Consider the following 26,937-nt stretch of genomic DNA (forward strand, 5'->3'; position numbering starts at 1 on the left):
AATATGAGATAGCATCCTGTTTTATCTTTTTAGATTCAAATAGTTTATGTTGAGCTGTTAGCATGGAGATTGTTTGTTTCAAGAATCCAAATGACCAACCTATGTATATTTTGACAAGCAGTCCTATTTGAATTTGAATTCCTACAGCAGATTTCAACAAATAAACTCATCATTGATACCAGGATTAAAATTTTATATTAACGCCAGACGCGCGTTTCGTCTACATAAGACAAATCTCCACCAGCAGTGGCATCGTCCAAGTGGTTGCAAATAAATTCATCATAGATACCAAGATGCCAGACGCGCGTTTCGTCTACATAAGACTCATCATGCCAATTGTTTAGTAAAGTTACTGGTCTCAAAACGCATTTTGTCTCATTATCCAAAACGAAACAATCAGAGCAAGCAATGTAGCTGTTAATGTTATAAAGGACTCGTGTTGCTGAGTGTTGAGTTTCTGAAGTAATGGTTTACGGAGAATTGTTTATTATTAAGTCTTGCTTTGCTATACACATATCTATTGATAAACATCCTGTATTTGATTCCTCAGTTCGGCATTCCAACATTGTATATGACAAAAACATGTGAATGACGTTAATAAAATATGAAATAAGATTATTTTCATTATAGTCAAATGATATTGCTTACCTGGCAAAGCCGGCGAGTGTTATTACAACCATGACTAGAAGAACAGAAAGACAAATCCCAACAGTAGTAGAGATACAGTCCTCACCACACGTGTCAAATATCCAAGCACCACTCACGTGACCCGATGTCGGAAATAGTTTTGGCACTTTAATATCACATCTTTTAGCTATATTTAGAATTATTGACATCCCTTGTTCTGGTCCCAATTTGGTCAGTAAATCGTTAGAGAATAAATCGTCCTTAAATTCGTCTGGTGGACATGGTATATGTTCCCAGATTGTTAATGGATCTATAGGAAGTTCTGGTAACTCGCAAACATCACAAAATTCTGAAGTCATCTTTCACATGGTGATGTCATCTGAAACAAAACAAAAATTAGTCAAATTTAAAATGCTTTTATTGATTTTACTTTATGAATTTATTTTCAGAGGGACTATAGTTCAAATTTAATAGTACATAATGTAAAGTGAAGCAGAATAGACATCCGAGTGCAGGATTTTGTCGCTGTCTTGACGATCCATAGGTTGTCTTCGACTGTGTCCTGCTCTTTGGTCGGGTTGTTATCTCTTTGACATATTCCCAATTTCCATTCTAAATTTTATCGTATATCCAAATGTTAAGTAAAATGTTTAATACATGTATATTTCAAAATGTTCTATCATTTTTTTAATACCTTCTTAGAATTGTACCTTCTGTATTTATAAGTATACATCAACGCGTTTCTGTATAAAATGTAAAAGTATTAATATATTTAAGAGCGGAGATTTATATAAACAACCTTTTCATCAAATTTAGAATTAAATTAATCACTAATGTACAAATTTGTCTAAAGCCTTTAGCAAGTTCTTTTGTTTCATTATTTTCTAACAAAATGAAATCTGTCTCACATATAGTAGGAAGAAAAGATACATTTCTAATAAGCCATCTTTAATTAAATTCGTTTATTTTAACCCAGAGCTAGTTATGTTGTTATTGTATTATTTGTATTTGAAGGATTAAGCAGTCTGACTATATTTGTATCAAGTTATGTTCAGATAGACTAGACAATATCCATCGCTTATTTGTTTTTGTCGCCGTGGACATGATGGTACGAGCCCTACAGTTAATTAATATTTTAAGAAAGACCATAGATAATGCGCATTGAACTATGTTTTATACATACAAACGTGAATGATTTTAACGGATGAAACCATGCACTTCTTAGTTATAGTGATATTTTTCTTCCGGGTAATTTGCATAATGCCCGCGTCACACTGTCCCGATTTTTACGCCGATAGCAACACGATTATGGAAATTTTCAAAATCGAGACTGATCTATCCAGATCGGGCTATTCGTAGTGCCATCTTTAACCATCGTAGAACTATCGGCAACTTTTTCTGGCCTTCGGGGAAAACTTCAGGAAGGGTTCTAATTTTTTTAACATGTTAAAAAATCCCCGAAGGTGCGTCCGATGTTGAGGGTTCGTATTGAGTTCGTTTCACCATCCTCGCCATCGTAATGTCACCGGGAATGCATCTTTGAACATCGTATTGCATTCGTGTTTCCATCGTTTCCATCGGTCAGTTTTGACATTACGATGTCTACACGAATGAATCACAAAGCTACCCGAAGGTCCTACGATGGCAACACGAATTCGTGAAGACCTCGTAATCCCGTCGTGTTTCCATCGAATAAAAGTACGAAGGCGACAAGATGGAACTACGACGGCAATAAATCCAGCTAAATGTAAGTTAATTTTCGCGCTAAAATACATTTAAAGTGCCATGCACGATATGCACTGGTCAGTCTAATACGACAGTTAAGAAAGACGTTCACAAAACATTGAGCTCATATCATATGATTCTATGAGAACAAGAACGGCGACAACGTTGTTTCTATTAATTCGAATTGAACAAGAAGAGCAGCTATTATAGGCTCAGGATTTACTTTTACAAGTAAAATATTTATTTTTTGTCAATTTTTCATATCAAGTAACATAATGAAAATCACAAACTCGCCTCGTACACCAACACTGCAGGTACACGTATATAGGGATATCAACTTTTTCTTCATTATTCTGATTTTTTAATTTATCGTCTGAGTTGTTGTCACACGAATGTTTACTCCATTTATAACCATTTTGTTTTTTATATGTCATATCTTGCTGCATTTGTTGCTTTCCCCATATCCTTCCTTTGTCTATGTTATTATGATATTCTCCTGGAAAGAGCTCTTTTTGAATAAAAGGGATCAATGAACCCATTACCTTACCTATAAGATAGATCAGTAAACATGGGCATAATTATGGGTGATTATTCAGACTAGTGCACCCATTTTACAGTTCAAACAAAGCAATGCCGAGCGTGGCATCCCCTCGTATGTAACATATTGGGGACAAATATGAACACTATATTTGTATATGACACATGCAGAAAATGGTAAATTGAATATGCATATCTGGTACATAAACAATTTTTTTAGAAATCAACCAAAACATTCAGTAACTGGAAATACCTTTAATATTGTCTTTAAAAAGCGTGATGCCTTCGATATATGATTAAATGAATCGTAAGCTTACACGGCGTCTTTAAGACATCGTATGGCATCGCGCTAACATCGTGATCCATTGTGTAGCCTTCGTGATCCATCGTGTAGGCTTCGGCTGAGATATGAAGCTTAAATACCCGTCTTCGGTTAACCTTCGTATATCCATCTTTTGCTATCGAATATAATTTCGGCACCATTGTTTAGACTTCGTTATTCATCGTACTTGCTTCGGTCACTTTTTGGTATTTTAACGAGATCGAGACCAACTTCGTACGAACTTATAATTTTCGCATTCGGGTGTCCATCGAATATAAAAATCGGGACAGTGTGACGCGGGCATAAACAAATATATATACAGCAATATTTTTGGAGAAGGTTGTATTTGTAACGTTTCAATGACCTTATTATGCGTCTTAATTCGTCCTTGATATGCATGAAATATTTGCCGCTGGAAAAAACACAACCAACTATCGATCATGGACACATACAAATTCGATACTTTAGGAAACATTTGGTTAAAGTTCTTAAGTTATATCTAAAAATTCATCACGGAGTTATAAATATCTTCAACTAATCAATATATGAAACCCAGTTAAATGTTAGAATATATTTCAAGCCCATGCAGCCAGAGGAGACGCATAATCTAGTCTCCCTTTTTATCATTATAAATGTGTTTGGTGAATATATTTTAGTGTTATCCAATATGCATGTAACACGAATACCAGAATTATCGACTAGCAATCGATTGAGTTATGTGAACTATTTTTATTTGAAGAGTATAATCCATAGTCTAACAATAAAACAACATTGTTCTGAAGTGTACATCTGTATACTTGGCCATGATTACATATTGTGCGACATAATATAAAATTAATAAGGATCAGAAATATAAGATGAAATCGACTTATCCTTACCTAATGAACTAAAAATAAGATGTAGTTGTATATGTCTGCAACATTTGTTACATGTGAGATATCAAATATCAAATTCTTAATTATTTTTATGCAAAAAATCGGATAAGAGTAAATGTCATATCAGTATTTCAATATCTATGTCTGCAAGATTACATATAATGCAAATAAAAACTAAGTTGCCAAGTTAAAATTGAGGCAACGAGGTTGAAGAACTGATTCAACATGACACATTTTTTTTCTTCTGATTGTCATTTTTTAATGTACAAATATTTTACTGATCAAATAAGGTCACCACGTTGTCTTGACTCATAATTAACCTTTCAAAAGAAGCATCAGCTAGACCTGGAATATAACATGCCCAGTACTATATGAGGTGTTTGACAAGACTTGGGATAGCTGAACTGGATTAAAGGGGTACATATTGAAGCTATTCCGGACCTTTGGCTACTAACTACTGTTCTTAGTCGGTAATTCCACAAAAAAAAGACATAGCAGATCATATATACTTACTGTTATCGAACTTAAGTGAAATGCTCTTAATGATTTCAGTGCACATGGCACGTTTGATTAAAGTCTCAATATGATATAACAAATATCATAAGTTTTTAAAGTACTTAAAATGTATTTGCATCTTTTATAAGCGTTACGTAGACATTTACGTTTGCCTATAACTCGCAAATTAACGGAGAAAGGTGTTAAATAATGACCATACATTAGATACTTTTGACAGGAACGAAAATTGTTGGCGTCCATGAGGAAATGGTATAGTGTTGGAGAATTGCGTGCAGTGAAGAAAAGATTATTTATTAAGGTGTGAAAATTTTGATGATCAACGGGCTTCTACTACTCATGGGAGTTTAGGCTTTCTCTTTTTGATATCATATTTTGTACTTTTAGCGCAAAATTATTGATATTTCTTTGCATATCTATGTGACATTAACATCGTACGCCAAGACAATGCACTGTAAGGAAACAGTACAAGTATGCATTTGATACATAATTTATGATAGTTTACATAGAAATGTTATAATTTTTCAGCCAAAAATTTACATGTTGGCAATTAAACAAGAAAAAGACCAGATAAAGATAATACAGTAATTCATATTACCATACAAAAGCAGAACGCGTTTTGACTGGACTGTGCATGTCAAACAAATAAAAGTGTTTCTTTGAACCCGGTTAAACTTCTAAACTTAAATATGACAATTTGGTAAAAATTTTGGGCAGCTTTGTTAATAGTGAATTTGAACTAGCTGTCAGATAACTGCGAGTACTCTCAGATCTGTTCATTGTGTCTTTTTGTGTCGGGATGTATAAGTACCCGGCCACGCCCACTTGTTGTTTTTTTTTGTCCATTTGATGAGTTCAGCCTTTTTCAACTAATTTTTATAGTTCGTTCTTATGTTGTATTGTTATACCACTGCCCCAGGTTAGGGGAGGGTTGGGATCCCGCTAACATGTTTAACCCCGCCACATTATTTATGTATGTAAAATTGAGAATGGAAATGGGGAATGTGTCAAAGAGACAACAACCCGACCAAAATAAAAAAAACACAACAGCAGAAGGTCACCAACAGGTCTTCAATGTAGCGAGAAATTCCCGCACCCGGAGGCGTCCTTCAGCTGGCCCCTAAACAAATATATACTAGTTCAGTGATAATGAACGCCATACTAATTTCCAAATTGTACACAAGAAACTAAAATTTAAATAATACAAGACTAACAAAGGCCAGAGGCTCCTGACTTGGGACAGGCGCAAAAATGCGGCGGGGTTAAACATGTTTGTGAGATCTCAACCCTCCCCCTATACCTCTAACCAGTGTAGAAAAGTAAAAGCATAACAATACGCACATTAAAATTCAGTTCAAGAGAAGTCCGAGTCTGATGTCAGAAGATAAGATGTCCCAAGTCAGGAGCCTGTAATTCAGTGGTTGTCGTTTGTTTATGTCATTTTTTTATATATAAATAAGGTCGTTATTTTTCTAATTTGAATTGTTTTACATTGTCTTATCGGGGCCTTTTATAGCTGACTACGCGGTATGGGCTTTGCTCATTGATGAAGGCCGTATGGTAACCTATAGCTGTTAATGTCTGTGTCATTTTGGTCCCTTGTGGACAGTTGTCTCATTGGCAATCATACCTCATCTTCTTTTTTTATATTGTAAAACGTTTGAAACTTGAAAGATGACATGTCCTTAAACGAGTCGGTGAATTTATTTTGTCCGGCGTTTTGCATTTGCGCCGATCTGCACTTCATTTGCGCCGATTTTTTCTTTCATTTGCGCCGATATTTTCTTTCATTTGCGCCGATTTTTTACAGGTAAATTACAGGTGAATAGATGCAAGAAAGATGTGATATGAGTGCCAGTGAGAGAACTCTCCATCCAAGTCATGTTATTTTTCATTTAACATTATAGACCTCTTCCATTAGCCACTTGTACAAATTTATGAATTGTCAATCATAACATGTATATAACTGTTTCCCCCTGCTCACAGTGGGGAGGTGGAAAAAGGCATACAAGATACATCACAAGACCTTTTCCCTGACCGTAACCGTAGTTCTTTAGCCTCTGTCTTTCGGACATCTGCCACATATTTATGCTCGATCTGTGTTTTGACAATAAAATCCGTGGTGACCCTGGCTTTACACAGTTTTCTGGTACATTAGTAAGATATGTTGTTATATTTCAGGACACTAACCTTCCGATATGTATGGCCCTTGATGATTAAGGAATTGTCTCCTCGGCTCGTTTCAGTGGGTAATATGCCCATCATGTTGCAATGAAGTTGCAGAAAAATATGAATCAAAATTATCTTAAACTTGAATGAAAAACATTTACAACAAAATTTTACCAATGGTATAGTACATGTACAAGTATTAATTTACCTGTAAATCTAATTAGGAGCAAATAAAAAATCGGCGCAAATGAAAGAATGAAAATTTTCAAAATCGGCGCAAATGTCATACGCCCATTTTGTCCAACCCGAATAGCTAAGGGTCAAAAATAATATTAGTTACATAGTGTTCTAGTGACCTAATACGGTATATACATGTATGGGGTCAGTAAATTCCATATGGGGATTCGAGAAGCTCGAATCCCCATATGGAATTTAATGAGCTTCTCGAATCCCCATATGGAATTTACTGACCCCATATATACCGTATTAGGTCACTGGTACACTAGCGGAGCTCGAATCCCCATATGGAATTTACTGACTCCATATATACCGTATTAGGTCGCTAGCACACTATGTAACGAATTTATCTTACCGACTATCTTAACGTGTGAAATGACTAGCGACCTATCAAAATCAGCAAGTCTTGAAAACTGTTAGCACTAAGAAACTATATAATTCCATTGATCCTACAATAACAGATACCAACAATAACAACTTGATAGGTTTAAATGTGATTTATGAATTTATTACAATCTTTATCATCAATTTCTTCGTCGGTTGAAACCATTGGATTTTTTCTCAGTACCGTTTTTTATAAAGGGACGTACCACCACTACTAACCGTGTATGAGATAGGTCCAGCCTCCCTACTAACCTAATATGAAATAAACACGGTCTCCACGAGGGCGCTTTAAACCAATCACATTCCTAGAAATGTATAGGAGGTAAGATAAATAGATTTAATAACCACACCATAAAGATCATTTTAAAGCAGACTATGCGGTATGCGTTTTTTCTCATAGTTGATTGCCGTACGGTGACATATAGTTGTTAACTTCCATGTCATTTGGTCTCTTATGGAGAACTGTCTCACTGTCAATCATATCACATCTTCTTATTTTTAAATTGACTCAAATCAAGTCAAAATATTTGTTGAATAGCGTTATTTTTTTTGGTTTATTTTTTAAAATTCTTGTTACTGATTTATATTATCAATTTGGTAAAATTGTATATAAGTTAGATATCTTCAATTTGCAAACAGGAGTCTTATTTTGCTCACCATACCATTAACTGATAAAAATGCCCCCATTTTCCACTCGATATAATTTCATACTGATACTGTTAATTTTGATATATATCGGCGTGCATTTATAATTTGATTTGATCTAATTTTTACAGGCATGTTATTTTGTTGGAGGAATAGTGATAAAAGGGGAATAACTCAAAATATTATTTTGTCTAAGCTAAAGCTTTGCCACCACAGAAAAAAAATATAGCTTGTAACAGTTTTATTAATACAGGTTAGCATTACTTAGAAATGTATTAAACAGTTCTGTGCAATCTTTTGATTGATTAATCATTCGTTGCTTGTTTTAAATACAGTGGGGAAATTACATTCCAATGTAGAACAACACTAAATTCGATAATAAAGTTTTAAAAGTGGGTCGACGGAATGAATAACGGGAATTTTGATTGTCATTTGAAAATGACTGTATATGATGGATAGTGGTAGAAAATTTGCTTTACAACAGACCACATATGGACCTTTAAAGGTTGTTGCTGCGAGGGTTTTAAACGTAGAAGAAAGTGTAGCACATACCCCATACGAGGTTCTTATGACTCCATTTTGACTGGACGTTTCCGTGTACTTATAGACTATATCCTACACAACCAAACTAATTTAACAAACATTCTTATTCTGTATGAGAGAAGAATTAACATATTTGTTTACCTCCAGTCAACTAATTTGGGTGCATAATATTTTGAAAATGTTGTACTACTATGAATTTGTGTAATCAATCAACAATGTCCTTAACCTTCATATGTACATGCCGTTATTTGACTTAAGTTTTTTTGCAGTCTTTTTAAGCTCAGTATGTAACTATTCCGTATCACATATAGTCATCACATTAATTTCGTATTGGAAATCATTAACAATTAAAAAAAGGTGCCTTTATGATTAAAAAAAATCTTGTCAGAAAACGGAGGTTGGAATTATTTGTCGTGGAAGTTGTGACCTATATATAAAGTATCTGTATATATTTTTCTGCCCCCATCCGTTTTGTGTAACCTTTTTTAAGTCTTCTATGTTCTTGACATTTTTATGTCTTCATTATATGGGACCATGTCACTGAGTCCTTGGTGTAGGACGTGATGCATGTATTTTATATTATAAATCAACATTCATGATATATGAAAACAACACGTTCAATAATTTTATATATGCGTCCGAAGTGCTTGTCAGGATTTACCTTCATCAGGAACGCTCAAAGCCGAAATATGAATTGAATGCTGAAAATGTATCAGAACCGAATTGTTAAAGGGCTAAATAACAAAATAAAACTCGTAAACAAAAATAGCCAAATTCATCTAAGGTCAACTTTGCCTGAAAGATTTTTATGTTTACTTATATCATATCTAATTTTTAACACTTTCATACAACACAAACACTAACACAAAGTATTTTCAAAATAGCTTAATTTAGTTTGTCATCACAACATTATAATATTATCAACATATCTTATAATTTCATTTCATCGTGTATATTTTGATTGAAACACGCGATCTCGTCTCGATTACATGTTAAACGTTATTTGTGTAAAATGTATATAAGTCTATAATTAAAACTTACCTTTACAGCATATGTAAAATGGAATAATACTTGTGTGGCAAATTTTGTTTAGTAACCACTTTTCTGAAAAAGTAATTATTTCCAGATAAATCAACAACTACTTGTTAAAATGTTAGGTTAAAACACAGCGGTAATACTCATAAATGCATGTGCTATTTGAGCTACCTTGTGAAAAGTGACTTAAGTTTTTATTTTCAACAAAGAAACCTGAATGTTTTAGCGACATGCGATATGTAAAAGCTCTTGAAGGATAATGATACATGTCTACACGACTAAATGTAGTAATGGCCCCAATTTCGAAAATTTAACAGTAAATGTATCTTAGGAAGGATTTTATTCAGACATAGAAGCCCCGCATTCGCAGTAATAAGGCTTGCAAATCGGATTTAATATCATTCGGTTGGATTTAATAAGCATGATATTATTGCAATAGATATAAAGTCTGCAATAAAACCACAATCACTGCATAGCAGTACAATATAATAGATATCTTTTCTAAGGCTACAGTTACAGAGATATTAACGTATGAAGTATTTAGAGTATGTCAACTGGTTTGTGCGTTCAAAGCGCTTTTTGTGTTTTCTTTCATTGGGAACGCTCTCACCTTTGAAAGCAAGAAATATATAAATACGTATAAATTTAAGGGGATATAATCTAAATAGAAAATAACCAATCCAACTGTGTCTGAGTTACATCTCTACTATACACGTAACATATAGTCATATGAATCGTAATAATTTTTTGAACACTTTATACAGTTGACAGGTTTTTTTAATTTACATATGACTTTCATGTATTAGAAAACAATTGTATTCATAAATAGTTTAAAATCAGAGCTTACCAGAAGCGTGAGAGAATTAACTTTTTTCATAGATATAAAAAGTTAAAGCAAATTTGCATCTAAATTATACATAATATAGAAGTATAGGCCTACCATATCTAATAGGAGGGGAAATTGGTACATTAACATTTATGTCTTACTAAATGTACCGGGAAGAAGGGGTTTGACAAATATGTACATATCTACTTGAGATATTATACCATTAGTTTTAGTAATTGACATGAACTTAAATACTACACTCATCCTCAATCACGGAGAAAGATATTTAAGGATATATTAAGAGATACAGTCAGTGACATTTCTCATTACGTCCGCCCTGTTTTCTGGGTAACCTTAAATATGAACACGAATAATTTAGTAACGTCTTCCTCTTTCAATTGCTTGCAAATTATCTAAGTTTTATCTTATTTTTTAAATACATAGTTTTGGTTGAATTAGATATACACTTTTTCACTCCTAGAAAACGTCTACTGTACTCACAGGAATGAAGTCAGAAGAAGTCAAAAACACGTATATAAATGGTCTTCACTTCTACTGGTCAGTTTATAGTGTCCCATACTATTGCGTTTACGTATCTTATACAGACCCAAAGGACACCAATTTAGTTGTTTGGCTGATATGAGGGGGGATAGGAGGGGTCCTGATCCCGAAATCCCGGGCTTAAAAACACGAATTCCCGAGGTCCCGAATTTAAATAAAGAAAATCCCGACATCCCGAAATTCGAAAACAAGAATTCCCGGATCCCGAAAGGATCAATCCCGAAATCCCGAGCTTAAAAACACCCGATCCCGAAGTCCCGATAAAGGTCCTATCCCCCCTCTGATATGGTAGGAACATCAATACTCTTAGATAAATAAAACCACAAAGCCAGCTGTCGCTGTTTCCCACATAATAAATATCAAATGTTCACCATTTGTAATAATGAGGTACTTATAAAGAGAAAATTACTGTCATTTAATCACGGTGTTTTAACTGTGACAAGTAAATAACGGTAGATACTGGATGAAAATGGACATAAAATTGTTGCTAGGTCATTGATATAGACTTAGAGCGATAAATAAAATATACTGATGACAATAGGGTGTGACCTAGCTAACATTTCCTCAGTTTTTTTACAACGAACGATCCACCTTATAGAATATTTTAAAGTCTCAGGTATGGTTGTATTATTTTCCTCGCATTCAGTAGTTTCATGAAACTACATTCCACACGAAAAACACGTTTTGAAATATAAGAAAATATCTATCTTGATGTTAATGGTGTCTTTTTACACCCCTGCCACATTGTAGCAGCTTCATAGCTTTTCTTGAAATACAAAAAAAATCTCTTGAATTATATAAGAACATTTCTATATTAATGTTAAATGTGTCTTTCTTAATCTCCCGCCACATTGTAGCAGTTAAATGACTTTTATTTCTCATTTTCAACTTTTTTAAAAGAATCTTTAGTCATGCAATTTTTTGAGAAAAAAATATGTATATACAACCAACTCGTTTAAAAGAAGAAAGATCTATATAACTTATGTCATTCGATGTACTTTTTTTCACAGCTGCATAATAACACTGAATGTTTACACATACCCTGAAGGGGGTCAACAAACAATAACGGCTCTTCCTTACAGATAAACCACAGATATAAGTAGGATAGTCGTCCTATCATGCTTGCTGCTCTTCTTTGTTTTTGATCTATACCGGTGATAAACTCCCGACTAATTGCATTATCTTTAATCAGCCCACTCACCTTGTAATTTCATATCTCTTTTCCAATCATTTGTAACACGGTAGTGATCAGATAAAATATTCCCTATGGCTCATGGCATTATCATAGGATTTTAATGTTTTCTGTGGCTCTCATCACATGGTATATCAAATTGATGTCTGATTGAATAATTGACCTTTTTCTTCCAATTGATATATAATTTGTGTTTATCAACTGCAGTATCTTAATGAGACCTCACGCCTATGCAATGGAAACCTTATACCCCATGGGAACATGGCATATATACATTTTGTGGTACAATACTTTGTCAGAAAGTTCCCTCGCCACCGTTCGACGAAGTCGTGATAGTTTATTGAAAAAAAAATGATATTGCATAAACTCATTTAAACCTTTAACGATTTTTCACCCACGAAAACTATAATTGTTCACATGCAATATCACTTTAAACTTTATGGAAATACTTTAAGTTTGAACATTAGATGAAATAGTACTGAGATCATGAAAATAATTTTTTCGGATTTTTTTTAAAAGTAGTTATAATTCGTAATGTTTCTCACTTATATATCATGACCTTTTTTTTTTATCTCTTAATTGAAGTCGATTACACGTATAATTAAACATTAGTCGTTCGATATTTATTATGCTTGCTGCATGAGCCCTTTTTAGTTTGAACGGTCATTAACAATTAATGAATATTTGATTACTTCGTTTACAGAAAGTTCGACCTGGATGAGGAATGAGAATAACAGGATAGAAACAGCAAAAACATAGGCAAAACTCTAGTCGGAGTCTCTAGAATGTCTTTAAAAGTTGTGCCAGGAGATGACTTCATAAACACCACGTTAACAAAGCTTTTTTCAACGTCCCATCCTTATGGGTATTTATAACGACCTTGACTAGCTAAACATTCTGGTCGGATGATGCTGCGTATTAAAAGTTTTTACAAACTGGCTTATATAATTTTAAGACACCTTATATATATGTTACCATAATTGATATTTTATTTTTATTATTACATTATCAAACAAAACGAGAACAAAACACATCCTTATTTGGTTTATTTTTAAAAAAAATATTTCATTGCTTAACAAACACTAGGATTTCATCTAAAAAGATTTTTCTATTCACATATAATGTTGGTTCTTTTGAGTTTACCACCACAAAAAAATATTGCAGAAACTTATTTTATATGTTTAGAGAATTTCCTGCTGAAATAATTTAGTTCGCACTGTTGTTATAATAAAATCTTCGAAACATGATAATGTTTTTAATAAAGGTATACATGGGTTTTCTTTTTGCCTGTAGATATATTTCTTTCCTAAACTCTTCGTGAAACTAAAAATCGCAGCTTTTTGACGTCAAAGTTTCCCCCGACCTGTGTAAAATTAACGAACTAATCGCCTACATGATAATGATTGACCCGAGCTTGATAAGTTTGACCCGTACGTATCAAGATTTCTACTGGTCACTGGTAGAGAGATAAAGAGAACAACATCTGTACAAAACTTAGAAGCATTTTTTCTTAAAGATTAAAAATCTACCTATTTTGGGCAATTATGTCCAATGTCGGACGAACCATTCTTTAAACAACCACTACATGAAACCAAAAGTGGTTAAGTGTCATATGACTTCTGGACTTCGTACACATTGGCTTGGCAAAACCATTGTCCAAGTGATGAGTTGAAACATGCCCATACTTTGCATACAATTCATTTTCCAAACAGCTAAAATCAACCATGCAGTTAGAACAAAATAGCCATCTGGACGGTATAGAGATACATAAAATGCTATATACCAAGAACGAAGTGAATGAAGTATCATACATTTTACTTCCGAGCTATAAACATAGTATTCAAACTTTGGTCTGTTTAACATTAACTATACATAATAAAGACTTAAACTTTCTAATTACAGTACATCACTGTATGTGCAAAGTATATTATAATGATGTATTGAATTAATTAATGCAACGTGAGAACGATTTGTTTTTGATGTAATATTTATTAAGTGGATGATAACAAAAACAACGTGTAAGGGAAAAATATGCAATATTTGAAATAATTAAATGATCTTAACATCATTTCATGTTGTGGTTTACTCGAAGTGTCGTATACTTAAAGACCTATATGACTTTGAATTTAGATCAACAATACGCCCTTCCATTTGCTTTACAATGTCGCTTTGTACTTTGATATTTAGTGCACGGTATTTTCGATTTATCAGGAAAAAAAAAGCATTTGGACAGGGACCCAGCACATTTATTAACAGAAAACTGAAAGCAAATTGCTAGACTTGAAAGACTCTGAACTCGATGTAATGAAACCCGGAAAAATGATGGTATCATGGATTTGGCTATTGTTTTTTATGTCCTTTTTGTTCTCATATGCAGCTCTTTTCGGTTGTTCTTATACATCCTTGGCAATCAAATATTCGGCCTTGAGCGTTCCTCGTGAAGAAAGATCCATGAAGAAAAGCGCAAACAATTTACATAGCCTTGTTTTCATTTTTTTAGGTGTTTAGTGTAAAACTAATTGTGAAAACTGGTAACCACAGCATGAAGTTTATGAAGAACTTTTAAACGAAGACCTCTACACGTGAAATACACACTTCCTCGTGAGAACAGTCAATATAATGGCTATACTATTAGATATAACAATTATACACATATGTGACAATAGGTAGTCGATTGAAGGCGAAATAAACTTACTTTTTTTTTTCAAAATACATTTTAAAGTAAGACGATGTAGTATGATTATCAATCGCAAAAATACCAACCAAAGAACAAGTACATGAACGAACAAACCCATACACAGGTCACGGTACGGTCGTGAACAGTGAGCAAAACCAATACGGTTTAATGTGTAAATATTGCATTGGTAGCGAATGATATCTATCAATTATATATATATATAGCACTCGATCCATGCATTTTCAAAACCTATACATGTACATATGATCTGTTGTATATTGCTTATTTTCCTGTCGTTCTTCAGGAGTAATTTTCATATAACTACTTGAAACCACTTTACTTTTACTACATTGAAATATAACTATACCATGCATTATTCCTATTAATAATCATAGTAAAGTGGTGTTATTATTTATTTAACATTTGCCATAGACCTTGTAACTAATGCAACTTTCACATCTGTCATAGTAACTAATTTCAGCTACGCTTACATTCAATAACTTTCTCTTTATTGAAGAGTCTTTCTTGGTTATTTATGTAAGAAGAGCAAATGAAATTTTGTGATAACTTCGCCTATTGATCAAAGATGTGCTGTTCTCATTGGATCATGGTTTCATTTTGTAAATATTGCCGTGTACACAACAACCCCTATCCCCCGCTCTTAATCACCTTCAAGTGCACTTTGTCAATGCGATGTCTTGTGAGAGTTATTATATCTATAAACTTAATGGGTGTCGATTCGGAAATTGATTTTTGATATAACAATATTTGCACAATTTATGAAGTCAATATAAGTCTGTCTGTACGAAATCGTAGAATCATTCTATCTAATTGGAATGAATTCCCGAGTCCTATTTTGTCATTTGCAACAGTTTATACCAGCAATTGTTATGATAAATATAAAAACAAACATACACCGAAGCTTCAGATGAATTACGTAAATTATTTGGAGGACATTCCTAGCATTGATGGTTTTTCTTCTAGAGGGTTTTATTTTTTCTTATATATATAGTTCATAGTTGTTTAATTTAATTCCATCACCTTGATTGTACTTAAATTATTAATTGACCAAACTTAGTTATACGATATGTGGAGAAAATAAGACTATAAAAGTATTACAACCCATCAATGTATGTATATTGTTGACTGGTATCCAAATAATGCTGGTGTTTTGTAGTTGAATGTTTATGACACTGTGAGTACGCAAGCACCAAGCGAACATCAAATGTTATGTTTTTTCTCATTGTTGAAGGCCGTACGATAGCCTATACTTACTTACATCTGCAAAATTTGAACTTCGTTTGATTGTTGTCCCATTGGCAACCATACCACAACTCCTTATATTTTTACACCATGTAGTTACGACTAAAAGGCCCCAAGAACCATATACAAAACATTAAGAGATTATTCGTATAAACCAAGCATAACATTAATCCAGTAAAAGTGCTAAATAAACGTTATGTATCGCATAATATGTAAAAGTCATTAACATCAATTTAAACAACATTTAGAAAACATTTGGGTATGGAAATTCTCCCAGTTATGGTGCAAATAAAATATTGGGACCATCTTACCCCGCCTTTTCCGTAGATTTTCTTGGTACAAGTATACCATTTTCATAAAACAATCGAATGAGCTTTATAACGTTAGAAGTTTTACAACTTGGAAAAACTATAGATGAGTTTAATTAGTCTTAGCAATATGCATACTTTATATTAATAATATTTACAAGGAAGTTTGAAAAAAGAAGCAGGCAGAGGGTATGACCGTACTAAAACTAGAAGATAACTTAAGTGACATGCATCCACTTCCTTGGTTACACACTTAACTGTTTTTGTGAACATCTCGTGTAGAAAAATATGTCAGTCACATTTCAAACGTTCGCATCATAGATGTGAAATGAGGAAAAAAAGAAAACATTTGAAACACCAAACGTTATAATGTACATGTTTACTTGCAGTCACAGCTAATTTCGATTATTTCATGCAAAAGGAAAGAAAAAGCCGGAAACTGGTGATAGGGCAATTGTAAAAAGTTTGTGTGTCTTAAATACAAAAAATCACATACAATGACTGACTTGACAGTGACAAGTATCCCATGTTGTCACTCTTTTCATTGTAAATAGATAAGATGTTTTAACATGGAGACATTTATACTTGTAATTATAATTGATTAATACGGTTTATCGCTTTTATAAGATAAACCAATTTAATTAAAGAGAAATGATTATTGCCTCATTCGGATCCGGTTCTTGTTTCCCGCCAATCAACGTCACATGACTCGTCAGCATTACATTGCACTAGCCAATCTTGTAGATATGTAAAAGTTTCAAAAAATGCAATCGTAAAAAAATCTTTGACATCCGCTTATCATATTCTTATATTTTGAAATGAAACTATCGTAGAGACAAGACAATTCTCCAAGAATGGATTTTCATTTGCAAGGGTCAGCAAACGACGATATTAAAAGGTAAACCGAACTGTCACCACACGATCCGATGCCAAAAAATTGCCATCAACCAAGCCATCAACACGAGGAACACATCCAGCTTCTTTCGACATGTTTATGTTTGTGAGATTATTAGAACATTTTAATAATGTATCTTCTCCATAAAAGTTATACAATGCTCGAATGACAGGGACAGCATCCAATTTGTCAGTGGCTCATTGACCGGTGATCAATTTAATGGCAGAACAAAATCTTCACACCAGGAGCCCCCGTTTAGAATTCCACACAGCACAAGATGCACTTGTAAGGAAAACACGATTTAAAAGAAGGAGAACCACTGATCCAAAGAATTCACTACCTCAGTGGTTCCAGCGGTTTGCAGATTTCGTCAAGCTTTAACCTCGGTATGTTGAATTTATATATATAAGAAAAAAGTTGATGTTTTGTGGTGTATAATTATTCTAATTGATATTTATCTCATTAGGATTAAGATAATCTGATGGTGATAAGATAAGATTACTGAAAGGATTATTTATTATTATAATTTGATGTCATATATTTAATTCGTGGCCTTTTTTATATGTCTGCTTTAATGTACATAAATTGTGTAACCATGCAGTCGTTTTGAAGACGCACCTAGCGCTATTATACACAAGATACACACGAGGGCAATAAGTGCAAATTCCTCGTCTTTATTTACTTTATAGATTCTACCACTATTATACACAATTTTACACTATGTGTTAGATGGCTCAGCTGACGTGTAATAGATGAAATACACTATATGAGAGTTAGAAGACAAATTTTGTGGCGGATGGCGCGATAGCTTTAGATTAAATCCATCTGAGTCGATGGCTTAGATTAAAATATTTACAAGTGGAAATCCTTTGAACATGTACAGTCTTAAATATTTCCTAAACTGTTTGATACACTTAAATCGGCATTACTATATAAAAAAAAAAAAATGTACATTAATTATGCCTACTGTTTTCTCGTTTGACTTGTTTTACATTTTTCTTTTTGGTTTTTAATTACTCTTTAATGCAGTATCATGGGCTCTGCTCATTGTTGAATGCAGTACAATGACTTCGTTTAATGCAGTATGTGCACTGCTCATTGTTGTAGGCAGAAAAGTGACTAAATGTTATTAATGCGACTTGGGCTCTGCTCATTGTTGACGGCAGTACACTGACTTATTGATACTAATGCAGTATGGGTCATGCTCATAAATGAAGGCAGAAAAGTGACTAATTATAGTTAATGTGGCATGGGCTCTGCTCATAAATGAAGGCAGAAAGTGACTACTAATAATTTTAGTTAATGTGGCATGGGCTCTGCTCATTGTTGAAGGCAGTAAAATGACTTTTTGTTATTATTTTATTTGCCGTTTGTTCTACTGTGAAGAGTTGTCTAATTGAATCATACCAATTCTATTTACACGAGTGAGCTTCTCAGTTACATGTATATATTTATACTTTTCAATTTGCGTTTATTTTTTTTTTTTTTATTTTTTTTTGTTAGCTTGCTTGTTTTAATTTTTGCATGTTTGCCTAGCTATTTACATTATGCATGTGTTCCTGTTGTAAAATATGCTTATATTAAATTTGATATTTGTTTTTGATATGAAATATCACGTCAGTTGAACTTGTGAGAGATTTGCAGAGCTCATGTTTACGTTGTTGAATCCTACATACCAAGCCCGACCCTAAATTTCTGACTTGCGTAAACATAGTTCATATAGTGATACAAGCAAATATAGTTATACAAGCAATAGTCTGTAAAGGTTTCAAATAGCTTACTTATGCTCATGGACAGGACAATTAGTTTACCAACAAGTCAACTTAGAGCAAATAAGAGAATTATGTGCACTATTCACACAATTATCAAATTACTTTATAACTCACGAAGCAGCAGACAGAGCATGGTACACAACATCCATTATACTTTGAAGTGCGATAATGTTATTGTATATATACACATGATACATGTACATGTATTGTTTAGATTATTTTTGATTGTCTTATCTAACTCAGATATGTGAACATTGATGTTTTAATACGTTTGTATTTTACTATCACATTTATTTTGCATGTCGGCACGAACTATGGGCTTCCCCACATCTATTTTTAGAAACAAAACAAATATGCGGTATATAAGTTACTGTTAAGGACTTTTACAAACGAACACGCATATTATTAGCAGATGGGAAACTCGATGAATTTTTAAATTTATTTCAAATACTCTTGATCTATTTCCTTCTATCAAAAGGAACATTTAGCATTCTTATCTATTTACAAAGCTGATGGACACAATCTTTTTAATTCTAGTCGGAATAAATCAACTATCCATTACTTAAAGTAATACCATGGAATTTTTCTCTAGCACCTCGTTCTTTTAGGTCACAAAATATATTCGACGCAAAACTATTCAAGATAGAACTTTCCAAAACATGTATTCGAATTTTTAAGTACTACTAGGAATGCATGGGGTAGCCAGTTTAGTACAGGAAACGCCTAGTTCTTTTAGGTCACAAAATATATTCGACGTAAAACTATTCAAGTTTGAACTTTCCAAAAAAGCGGCACATACTGCTTAGCCGTATCCGAATTCTAAGTACTACTAGGAATGCAATCACATGCAATCGTCATGTTAGTACTGGATATGTGGTACTTTCAATGTATTGATTGATATGAATTTTGTTTGTGTACGTTCTACTCACTTGGTTTCTAAAATATTGGTCACGTTACTTGTTTAAAATTAATAAATAGATTAGCCTATACAAATGGACACGACTTTGAAGGAGTGCCTAGGATAGCACTTATTATATATACAGGTAATGTATTTTCGTAAACTTTGTAGAGGATAATAAAATTGAAAATGGAAAACTAATATTAGTGCATATTACAAATTAACAAAGCAATTGAGTAGATTCATGGCATACCACCATCTTGCATTGTACTTTTGCATTGACCAATCAGTCTAGTTATTACCCAAATCTCCGAATGTGTACACAGATGTTCAGTTTTATTGATTATACTGTTTATTTTTATGAAGAAACTTTCTGATTTATCGCATTATAGCTCTTACAAATATTTAACAAGTTCCAAATATATATGCTTTAGAATACATTTTGTTCAACTAAGCCGGTTAAGGCGAGATAACTCTTTTAGTAAACCCATGGATAATTCATGATCGGTTTATCAGTGGATGAATTACTGCTAAAATAATGCGTTTTATGATGATAAATATATATTATATATAACATGGATAATACAACGAAAGAAGTGAAATCTTCAAAACAGCACCTTTATAACAAAGCTATTACAAAAGGAAAAATATGATTGTCTAAGATTCAAACATATTAACAAAGAATAATGCCTTCTTAGCTAGTTCACTAAATGGACCTTTAGGTTGTAGGGGGGGGGATTCTGGTGAGTGTGTATAGACACACTCAAGTGGCAAGATTGAGGGGTTATGATCGTTTCCCGTAATTGTACGTCGGATCATATTAGGTTTTTACTTTCCTGCGGTACCGCAGGAAGTTCTGTTGAGACCATCTCATGTCTACCCTGAGTGGCCGGTTCTGAATTGGTACCAGTTCGAGCTTGACTGTTAATGATACATAGTTGGCCTATGTATTCAGTGTTTTATAATATAAAAAATGTTAATCTTTACTCCCCTGAAACCAGGGGGTGATGCGAATAAGACCCGACGTATTTGGGGATCATAACCCTCGTTCTCTTTAGAATTTAACCTGGAGGAACTTGAGCATCCATTGCTACCAATGGTGCACAGATTTGTCAGTTAAAACTAGCATGTCGGCATTCTGTAATCATGTCAGACCTCGTCATTCTAAGTGAACTGTGGCCGTTATTTCCACAATAGTTATTTGTTTGTTATGTTTTTGCCTAAAAATGGATTCTGTGATTAATACGGTTTATCGCTTTTATAAGATAAACCAATTTAATTAAAGAGAAATGATTATTGCCTCATTCGGATCCGGTTCTTGTTTCCCGCCAATCAACGTCACATGACTCGTCAGCATTACATTGCACTAGCCAATCTTGTAGATATGTAAAAGTTTCAAAAACCCACCCACCTCCCCTTGCAATCTGCCATCTAATAACAATTCTTGTGTCTGCTGCTGTTTTATTTATCTTTTCAGAATGACCAGAACATGCCGGATCCATAACTTATTGGACAAAAAAGAGGAGACAATCAATCCGATGGATTTGCTAGCTGAATCATACGTTCGAGAACTATAATTATTATGTCAATGCTAATTTTCATGAATGGCTACCACCTTTATCTAAACATTTAGACACATTCAGTGTGAAAATGGAATTACCAATACCTGGTATTAGATCTTCGCCTAGATGCATTTAACTTTTGACTTTATTTCAAATGGATAAAAATCATGCAGCATTTATTTTAATAACTCGATTCTAATTGTTCATTGTTTTGTAATAAAATCATTCGTCACAGTCAAAAAGGGTGTCGGGATCTGGCAAGATTAAGGGGTTATGATCGTTTCCCGTAATTGTACGTCGGATCATATTAGGTTTTTACTTTCCTGCGGTACCGCAGGAAGTTCTGTTGAGACCATCTCATGTCTACCCTGAGTGGCCGGTTCTGAATTGGTACCAGTTCGAGCTTGACTGTTAATGATACATAGTTGGCCTATGTATTCAGTGTTTTATAATATAAAAAATGTTAATCTTTACTCCCCTGAAACCAGGGGGTGATGCGAATAAGACCCGACGTATTTGGGGATCATAACCCTCGTTCTCTTTAGAATTTAACCTGGAGGAACTTGAGCATCCATTGCTACCAATGGTGCACAGATTTGTCAGTTAAAACTAGCATGTCGGCATTCTGTAATCATGTCAGACCTCGTCATTCTAAGTGAACTGTGGCCGTTATTTCCACAATAGTTATTTGTTTGTTATGTTTTTGCCTAAAAATGGATTCTGTGATTAATTCGTATTTATAACGTTTTAACATCAGTTCGTTAATTTACAATTTAAAGCATGAGTAACAAGTTTCTTTTAAACTATCTCTGGGAAAAGGACGTGCGTATGGAATTATCCATGCTATTGCATAAGATCGGACGAAATCTATACTGTAGTACAACCACTGATTAAGGAGTACAGGAACTTACAGAGGACATTTTTTAATACAAATCTTTTGAGCTCGTATATTTCAGAACTATGTGATATATTTTTGAAACAGTATATTGCTTAATATTATTTTGGTTGCACTTGGCTGTGTTTATTATAAGCTATTAAACCGTTTCGTTATATATAGTGTATATATATAGTTCTTTCTATGTACAGTGTATACATTATTTTACGTGCCTTTAGTTTTTCCATGCACTGAAAGTTCTCATGTCAAAATATTAAGATACAAATTCATAATTGTGATGAGCTTCCTGACGAAGTACATTTCAATTGTATTTCAATTGCTTCGTAAATACTTTTATTACTTTTGTATATAATAATTCAACCACTTCGTCAAGTGGTTGTATTTCCACACGAGTATGACAGTATTGCTCTTGTGTAATAATAGAACACAGGGTCAATGTGTGTATTACCCTTGTCTGTCCGTTGGTAAATACGTCCAAAATTAGTTTCCTCTTACTTTACTTTGCCTCAACCAAATGTTTAGAAACTTATACGCAATGATTATTACCTGATAGCACACATATCAAGTTCGAATTTGAGTGGTGTTACTTTTACAGTTCTGTGTTTGTTTACATCGTTTAACATTATATTGGTTTTTGCTTGTCTAAAACTCAAGGACAATTTTTATATCGTGCTTTTTTTTTTTGAAGGAACAGTCTACAGGAAACCAATACCCCCCGACCCAGACAAGTTATTCAAGCCACTGTTTGCTCATATACTTCTACATACCCAATGATTGCATAGCGAAAAATGGTGAATAAAAATGTTCAAGTCGGTAGATTGACCTCGACAGCGATTGAACCCACGTCATCTTGCATTCGAGACGAATACTCAATACGACAAGCATCGAAGCCGTTTTAAATATACAAATGTAATATATATTTTACAAGATGAAAATGTCTTAACTCTAAAGTACTTTTGAGTTATAAAAATCTTTTAAGTTATTAAAATAAGAAACGACAGAAGAATCTTCTTTGGAATCAATTAATCTATAACAAACAATTTTATATTTGTTTGATATACCACTGCACCGATTTTGACATATTTTGGCATTTAATCCTAATTGTCAGATAAAACACTATAACAAAAAGTGAGTCTCAAGTTTAATTCTTCTATAGGAAGTTGATACTTCTTTTTAGTTGTTAGCGTGCCAATGTTTTATTTCTAAATAGCATGTTATCTTTCTACATTGTTTCTCCATTTATTATTATAACCTATATATATTCTGTATTCCGGGCGTTTTTTAAGAAGAATTTATGGGGCATACGATTTGCAAGCTTGCATCTTTACATAAAATTGAGAATTGGTGAGGATAACATGTTTGATAAGTTAACCTTGTCTCGACATTAAATAAAAGGAATTCTGATTGTAGGATCAATGTTACTCATGACATTGTAAATATACTCAGCAATTTCAAGCTTATATTAACAATCGGAAAGTGTTATGTACAAAATCATAGATTTATGAAATAGTGTTACTTAAAACACGTAATATTATGTACAGAGTTTTAGTTTAACGTGTAATAGCTTTTTCGCTTTGTAGGCAAGGTCAAAATGAACTGTGTTATCTCCAAACAAGCAGTCATCGTTTTAAGCTTTAACACATCTCAAAGCATAGTGGAAAAACTCAAAGAAGCGAGAATACTGATCTTAAGCAACCTTTCAATGAAAATGACATGTCGTTCAAAAGAGAGAACGGTATAAAGGTTTTTAACTGTTGTATAATGAAATAAAGTACATTCGTCCATTGATTGATATTTATGTTACAATTTCTTTGAAGAAACACCTTATCATCTGCAAATTGTTGCCTACCGTACACCAATGATACATTGCTAAATATACTGAAATTGTATAGTGACCAGTATTGTTTATTTTCCATTTCATCACCGAACGAGAACCATACTGTATATTGATACAAGATTGATGAAGAGTATGTTAAAAATTGAAAGATATGTAACCTTTAATTCATTTAGCCCGTAATCATTTTCCTTAATGCGAGTAATTAGTGTAAGAAACACATTTTTCTATAGATTTCCGTCGTTATCAGAATATTTTGAAGTAAATCATGTAATAACCGTATCAATAATATTTTGTAGTTATTTCAAAGGATGGTTAGCAAATTGTTAGAGCCTCGTTAAAATAAGGATCCAAATAGAAGAATAATTAGATAGCGGCAAAACAAGCTCATTTCTCCTCTTAGGTGTAAACTACAGCAAATGAGAATTAATGAATACTAAGGCGCACACGACTGGACAGAAAGAAAGAAGGATAAAGAAACGGCATAACGGGTTAAAAAATAATATCCCAGTCTTCAATAAGCACGTTTATATAGTCAGGATTAAAGATAAAACATATGGCTAAATGAAAATAAAAACTTCTAATCTATTTTAGTTCCCTATATATTATCAAAAGATTTTTCCAATTATCTGAACTTTCATTTTATCTTTCTTCGTGCACCGAGATGTCGAAAAATTACATTGATGATACACGATCTTGAAAGTAGAGTGGATATTAATGTTAATGAAATAAACATGTTATTATTTATTAATTACGTGCGTGATATTAAAAACGCGATCATTGTCACTTTTGATAAATCTTTTAGAAGTATAATGTATGATTTTCTCTAGATTTTTATATTTGGGGGAACTTAACCCCTGCGCTTCTACTTCACCCTATATCGTTTTAACAAAGATTGCTACTTTCTGCATGCACACATATATAATTTATACGTTTCAATGTTGAAACAGATATAGATATAGGAAGATGTGGTGTGAGAGCCAATGAGACAACTCTCCATCCAAGTAACTATTTAAAAAGTAAACCATTATAGGTTAAAGTACGGCCTTCAACACGGAGCCTTGAGTCACACCGAACAACAAGCTATAAAGGGCCCCAAAATTACTAGTGTAAAACCATTCAAACGGGAAAACCAACGGTCTAATCTATATAAACAAAACGAGAAAAGAGAATGTTCATTAGAATTTTTTATGTACGACTCTGAATTATGTTAGGCTTCAGCATATACATGTATTCACCTCAAGAAATGTTTTGTCAATAAAACTTTTAATGATTGAATAACACTGTCTTGTGATTTATATATTGTTTATGTTAATCTTTATTTTTAAAACTTAAAATATTCTCTGCTGGAATCCATCTTAGTAATCAGATTTTTTTGTACAGTTTGTTGTAAAAATAAATTATGTCTTATAATTAACTTTAGACGGGTAAACCAAATAGTAATAAGTCAAATCTTGCTGCTCGATGAGAATTGCTAGAAAAGACAGATTATTACACTTGAAGAGACTACGATCCTAAAGTAACAAAAACACAATTTTCTAAGAAGAAAACACAATGGAATAGTGGGAAGGTGTTGACCGTGGAAAACCTGGCACACCTAGGATGTTTTTAATCCGTTTAATTCAAACGGCAGCTGGGTTTTGGGGAAGCAGAATTTAACAATGATATTAAATCGTCAAATATTTTCGTACCGCTATGGATCCTCTCAAAATCAACCATTTATTTTATTGTCCCAATGTCATACAAAAAAATGCTCTGGAACAATTTGGGAGGGGGGGGGGCAGGAATAAACTTTAAATGATAGATTTGCGCATGTTTTAAGCTGCCTTTTACATATTCCAAGTTTTTTTAAACAATGATTTAGTTTTATGGCCTTGAGTATTATAAGATAGAACAAATATTCTTTGTATGTTCCTTCCGAATAGCAACATCAATAACATGGTGTATGTGTGTATACTTTCAATGCCAGCTCAAGGGAGACTGTTTAAAAAGGTATTCGTGTGTTATTCTAATATAGTATGAACTATTCGGCATGATCAATCCATCTATACACACACTGATCTTTCCTGGATTTTGAATTATTTCTTTTTTACCAATATTAAGTTTACTATCATGTAATTTGGGTCTTTCAGATTTTACTCCAAATTTTTAGGAGCGTGTATGCAATTCCCAACACTCACTTTCTTATCTTTAAATATTTACGAAGCTGTTGGATATATAAGCATATGGCTTAATTAAATGCTTCAGGAATAAACTATACATGTAGACACGAATTGAATGCACAAGATAATATTTTCTTAATCTTATACATATAGCTTACCATATGTAAGGGCGAAGTGCATCTTTGACACGGATCCTTAACTATAAATATTTTCAGTTCAGTACTGTACTTATAAATTATGAAAGCCGGAAATTCGTAGTTTTAGGTATGGATCTGAATAACAGCCCTGTGTGATACTTATACACTCAATTTTTCGTCACGAATTGCTTATTACGTGTTAAATTGAACTTGAGTATTATAACAAAACTTATATAAGCATGAGTTTAACATTTAACATAAAAAGATAAAAAAAAAAATATGCTTTTGTGAATTTGCCTACAAAATAATAATGTACAATGCATTTATTCAGAAAGAGAAAAGG

General features: G+C 33.2%; 1 long non-coding RNA gene across 1 annotated transcript; it reads right to left on the reverse strand.

The window, feature by feature from the left end:
- Positions 1 to 653: 653 nt before the first annotated feature.
- Positions 654 to 26,712, reverse strand: LOC134712172 (uncharacterized). Its single transcript, XR_010106263.1, has 3 exons — positions 26,616 to 26,712; positions 9,619 to 9,681; positions 654 to 1,006 (listed from the first exon to the last, which is right to left on the reverse strand). It is a non-coding gene; the product is annotated as an uncharacterized LOC134712172 (long non-coding RNA).
- Between the last annotated feature and the right edge of the window lie 225 nt (positions 26,713 to 26,937).

Source organism: Mytilus trossulus, chromosome 3 (genome assembly GCF_036588685.1).
Source record: "Mytilus trossulus isolate FHL-02 chromosome 3, PNRI_Mtr1.1.1.hap1, whole genome shotgun sequence".
Lineage (NCBI taxonomy): Eukaryota > Metazoa > Mollusca > Bivalvia > Mytilida > Mytilidae > Mytilus > Mytilus trossulus.